Below are 6,266 nucleotides of genomic sequence, written 5' to 3'. Positions count from 1 at the left end.
GTGATTTCTATATCAAAGGGACGCACGTTCTATGTTTTGATATGTACTCAGCAACTTCACTTTGAAAATCAATTTTTCAATCCACCGCTAGGAAAAAGTGTGCAAGTCAGTCATTGAATAAATATGTTTGATGAAGTTACCAAATTTCAACAAATAATTTTTTTCTTTTTATCTCAGGCCAGAGAGGAGTAAGGAGATAGAGAACTTGACAAAAGTAATCTACTTCACACAGCCTCTTTTCTCTACTTAAGAAGTCCTGATGAAAGTAATGCTAAAACCCTTGGGAGACAATCACATCAAAACCTAGACGGAAATGTGGTGAATAAGAAACCAACGATCAGTTCATTTACTAAGAAATGTTTGTCCTCTGTCACTGTCATTAGTAACTCTTTCTGACACTTAAACCTCTGCCTTGACGTTCTTGAAAAAAGGGTCAACAGTATGCTTTCTGTATTGCAAGATGAACAATCCATTTTCAGTAAGTCTATACTGTCACAAAAGATAACCAAATTTGTACTGTATAAGGTTCACAGAATATTAGATAGACAAAGTCCAAGATAAGATCCAACTTGAAGCGAGGCTGGGGGGAGACAAATGGAGCTCATCATAACAGGACGATGCCACATTAATATTACAAATTGCAATACTGAGTGGTTTTCTAACACTTCAAATTTTTGTCTCCCTGAATTACTTTTAAGGCCAGATTTAGGTTAACTCCTCTGAATACAAATTTTTATGAAATTTTGGAGGGGATTGCAACATAATTTTCAAAAAGTTGTTCCTCATTCATTAACTGAACAAATATCGAGCACCTACAAAGTAGCTGACAATGTTCAGACTGTAGATTCAGAACAAACGTCGCTGCATTCGTGGAATTTACGTTGTAATGGGCATAAATTTTGGCATGTTCATCATACTTTTGTACAAGGCCTGCTAAAACTCACACTAAGGCTTCTCCCCTAATATTTAATAGAGGTCAAAGTTCAAACTTACTACACCATTTACCAGAGTTCTCTGCCGTGTGGCCTCCTGGCTACTGGGACATGTTGAGCTATGGCTGAAACACCGACTTTAATGAAACAAATGATTTTTTTTTCTTCTGAACTTGATGACTGGAAGAATTCACATGACACCTGAGTTGTTTCTGTCTCTGTTTTCATCATTCTATGGAACTTTTTTCGTGTGTGGGCTCTCTGATGGTCTTACCACTCCTATCACTTTTATAGGATTTATCAGCAGCATGGATTCTGTGATGAACTGTCAGATTGGAGCGCCAGCTGAAGCTCTTCCCACAGGTCTCACACGTGTAAGGCTTCTCCCCCGTGTGCACTCTTTGATGGGACTGTAGCTGTGAAGGCCGACTGAAGACCTTACTGCATCTGTCACATCTGTACGGCTTCTCTCCAGTGTGGACGCTTTGATGAAGCTGAAGACTTGAGGCCTGACTGAAGTGCTTCCCACACTCCCCACACTTACATGGTTTCTCTCCTGTGTGGACCCTCTGATGCATGTCGAGGTTCAGGCTCCGCTTGAAGCCCTTCCCACACTCCTCACATTTGTATGGCTTTTCTCCAGTGTGGACTTTTTGATGGGCTTGAAGGTGTGAACTCCGACCAAAGCTCTTCCCACACTCTTCACAGTTGAATGGTTTTTCTCTGCTGTGGACTCTCTCATGGGCCAGAAGATTTGAGGCCTGCCTGAAGACTTTCCCACACTCCTCACAATTATACGGTTTCTCTCCGGTGTGGATTCTGCAATGAATTTTAAGATCTGCTCTACGACTGAATCCCTTCCCACACTCTTCACATTTGTATGGTTTCTCACCGGTATGGATCAGCTGGTGGATCTGAAGTCGTGAACTCTGATTGAAGCCCTGCCCACACTCCTCACACTTGTAAGGTTTCTCTACACTGTGGGCCTTCTGATGGATTTGAAGATATGAACTCTGACTGAAGCCCTTCCCACATACCTCACATTTATAGGGCTTCTCCCCTGGGTGGACAACCAGATGAACTTGATAATGGGAGTTCCTCCTGAAGCTCTTCCCACACTCATTACATTTGTATGGTTTCTCTCCTGTATGGACTCTTTGATGTGCCTGAAGGTTTGAACTCAGAGTAAAGCCTTTACCACACACATTACATATGTATGATTTCTCTCCAGTGTGGACTCCCTGATGGGCCTCAAGACTTGAAGGCCGACTAAAGCCTTTCCCACATTCCTCACATTTGTAGGGTTTTTCTCCTGTGTGGACCCTCTGATGAATGTATAGATTTGAGGTACAAATGAAGCCCTTCCCACACTCCTCACATTTGTACGGTTTCTCTCCCGTATGGACTCTCTGATGGGACTGAAGGTGTGAATTCCGACTGAAGCTCTTATCACATGTGTCACATTTGAATGGTTTCTCCCCAGTGTGGACTCTCTGATGGTCCTGAAGGTGAGAGGCCTGACTGAAGGCCCTCCCACACTCCTCACAATTATAAGGTTTCTCTCCCGTGTGGACTTTACAATGAATAGTAAGTGCTGACCTACGACTGAAGCCTTTCCCACATTCCCCACATTTGAATGGTTTCTCTACAGTGTGGACTTTCTGAGGAGTCTGCAGCTGTGAGCTCTGACTGAACTCCTTGCCACACTCATCACACTCACTGTGTTTTCCTCCCACGTGAACTCTCTGATGAATATGAAGAACCGAGCTGTAACGGAAGCCTCTTCCACACTCACTGCACATGAGACTTCTCTTTTGAGTGTAATTGCTGGTGAAGATCAAAGGTGGAGAGATCGGTGAAGGTTTCTTTACATTCATCACACTGGTAAGGTTTTTGTCCTGTGTGAATCATAGTATTCTGATCCAGTGTTGAAACCCTCGTGCTATCTTTTCTATAATCACTGTAGCCGTAAGATTTTTGACCCTTGTGTACTCCATGAGCATCAAGGTGATGTGAAATCCAACTGATGGTGTCAACATCCTCTTTACACTGACACAGTTTATTTTTCATGGAAATTTGCTGGTGTCTATTCTGATAATTCTGGGACTCAGCCAATGAAGTTTTCCTCCAAGAATCCTGGGCTCTCAAAGTTGCAAACCTTGGATTTCCAGTACTACTGGGATCACCTGCTTTATCATTTAATATACGGTTCTCATCTTCAGAAATTTGAATAGAGTCCTGCCCCAATCTGGCAGGGGGAATCACCTTGTTTGTGGAACTGACAACTATTTATCATGGAGTCTTGGCATCTGGTTAAGTCATTTGCAATCTGTTGCCAGATTTGCCAGCAGGAAAGCTCTTCACGTGATCCTCTGTCTTGAACGGCCCTCCACTCACTTTGATTGTTTTCTTCTATATGGACAGAGAATTCAGAGATGTGGACACGTGAAAGCTTTGTTCAAAGATTCAAGATTTTACACTTAAGACACAGTATGAGACTTTAATGAACCTCAGGATGGTTCAGCTGATCTTTCGCACGACAAATGAAGTTCTCTGGTTTATATACTAACAGAAACCAAGAGATGGTCTGTTAAACTCCCAAATACTTAGCATTAATGAAACCCATTTAAAACCAAATGACTACTCTGACATACTATTTAAATCATCTTTCAAAAATTACATGTCATTCCTACCATAACACAGTATCAATAAAGACAAGCATTTTGCTGTGCTCACAGCTTTAACAGTGCCTAGCAGTTAGTCAGGGCTCAAGAAATGCATGCACAGGTGAACTCAGTTTGATTTCTAGGATTCTCTACAATTCTGAATCCCAGGTTAAGTTTGAACCAAGTCAGAGAAGCGAAACAGCTTTTACACGTCAGGTATCAGATACAGGAAAAGGACTGGAAAGTACAGTTTTGCTTAAGTTGAAAGGCTGCACCCGAGGCGGCAGCACACCAAGGGGGTTAGTGCTGAGGAGGATATGAAAGGTGCTAAAAACCGGGACTTCCCCGGTGGCACAGTGGTTAATGATCTGCCTGCCAGTGCAGGGGACACAGGTTCGAGCCCCGGTCTGGAAAGATCCCACATGCCGCAGAGCAACTGAGCCCGTGAGCCACAACTACTGAGCCCACGTGCCACAACTACTGAAGCCCGCGTTCCTAGAGACCGTGCTCTGAAACAAGAGAAGCCACTGCAATGAGAAGCCTGCGCACCACAACGAAGAGCTGCTCCCACTCACCACAACTAGAGAAAAGCCCATATGCAGCAACGAAGACCCAATGCAACCAAAAATTAATTAATTTTAAAAAAGGGTCTAAGAATCAGTGGGGTTAAAAAAAAGCATAAAGACCTATGCACTGGATCCTTCTGAGGCATTTGTGCTGCCTAATATGTTCCTCCACTCCCCCTGCCAAGCAGGAGTCAAAATGTAGAAGCTAGGGAAGAATGCTGTCTCTTTAAAAACAGCATGGAAAATTTTTGGACACAGATACATTGGTCTTTAACAAGAATGAGTTCCAAAGTGAAGAATGGGGTTTATGAGTGAGCTGGGAATAACTTCCATAGCCTGTGATAAGTATTGAGAAGAAACAGACTAGAAACTATTAAAGAATGATCAAAGCACCCAAGGTGACATTATCTAAAATGCCTTCTACAAGATACATACAAATGCACACACACACACACAAAATGTTTGTAGAGCTAACAAAGATCGATTTCTTATTAGTGAGGTGGGCTTTGGAGGAGGCAAATGGGACGCAGCGGGGCAAATCTTTTAAGGGAAAGGCTAACTCACCAGCTGCCTGTTTTCTGAGACCTGTTCTCCCCTGGTATAAGGGATAAGGAAACAGAAATTTCTTTCCTTCTATGGGAGGGCTACCTAAGAAGTAGACATAAGAATCCTCATTCAAAACAGTATTTCCTCCCCCAAATGAATTTGCTCTGCTACTAAGAGCTCAAGGAAAGTCACAGGGAAAGCATTTTACTCAGTTTGGTTATAATTACAGGTTCTATACATATTTTTTGTGCAAGTTGATGAGGGCCAACTTGTACAGAAAGGCAAACACACACATACACACATCATGGGCACCTGAGAAGTTAGAATTAGGCTAGGAATTCATTTGAAGACAAAAAAACATTTAGCAATATCCCTTATTCACTCGGATTTGTTCACCGCCTACTAGCTATTTTCATGGAAGGCTAATTTCTCTATCCATTAACTCATTCGTTTATTCAAGAAATATTTAAGAGTTCCTGTCATGTACCAAGACTATGCTAAGCACTGAGGCTAGTGAGCAATAAACATATAACAGACCAAATTCCTTCTGCACTCCTGGATTACCCTCCAGTGGAAGAAAGAGAGGCGAGAAACAGGTGAACAAAATGTACATGAGTGAAACGCTTAGAGACAAAACAAGGCAGGGCAGAGAGAGTAAGAAAGAGAGGACTGTATTTCCCATAGGGTGGTCAGAGGACAGCCACCTCCTCATCTTTAAGGTGACTGACTGAAAGAAGTAGAGGCCTAAAAGATTACAGGTGAAAGAGCATTCCAGGCAGAGAGAAGGACAAGGAAAAGGCTCTGTGGCAGAAGCATCCTTTGCAGGTCTGGAAAAGATAGGGTAAGAGGGAGGAGAGGTGGTGTATTCAGGGAGGTGGTGGAGAACGAACAGCAGCCCACAGAAGGCTCTAGAAGCCACTTTAAGTGGTTTTTATTCTAAGTAAAAGAAGCCACAAGAGAATTTTGAAACAAGAACATAACCTGACTTAAAGTTACAAAAGATCACTTTGCCACCTAAAGAACAAACTGTGGGAGGAGAAGGGTGGCAACAGGTGACCAGTACAAAGACTATGCAATAATCCTGGAAAGAGATTTCCAACTGGGACCAGGTGATGGACAGCACAGGGCTGGTGAGAAGCAAAACAGACAGACAGCTAACCACAGGAACTCACGACTGCTTGGTTCTCACCTAAATTTCTATCTGCGTTGCTGAATTCATCAACCAAAGCCTCTCTTCTCTTTCTATATGTTTTGTATCTCGTTTGAAGAATGAGAACATGCAAAGTCACAAGTTAACATGAACGGGCTAGAGCGAAAGTTTACTAGAAATTTGAGTTCCAACTGCATATTCAAGGTATTGAAAGCTGTGTTTTTCAAACTTTGTATCACGACCCACTGAAGAAACAGCATTTATTTCACAACCTAGATACACAGGTAGAAAAGTATACATTACTAAAACGAAGCTTGAATGACCTATATCTAACCAATGTCTCTTTTCATGAAATCTGTTCCCACTGGCTCTCACACCACTCATGCCATCGCCCAGAGTTTCTGCT

Source organism: Mesoplodon bidens, assembly GCF_964165515.1.
Source record: "Mesoplodon bidens genome assembly, contig: HAP1_SCAFFOLD_277, whole genome shotgun sequence".
NCBI lineage: Eukaryota > Metazoa > Chordata > Mammalia > Artiodactyla > Ziphiidae > Mesoplodon > Mesoplodon bidens.
The sequence above is the reverse complement of the archived record's forward strand: the minus strand, read 5'-3'. Positions refer to the sequence as shown.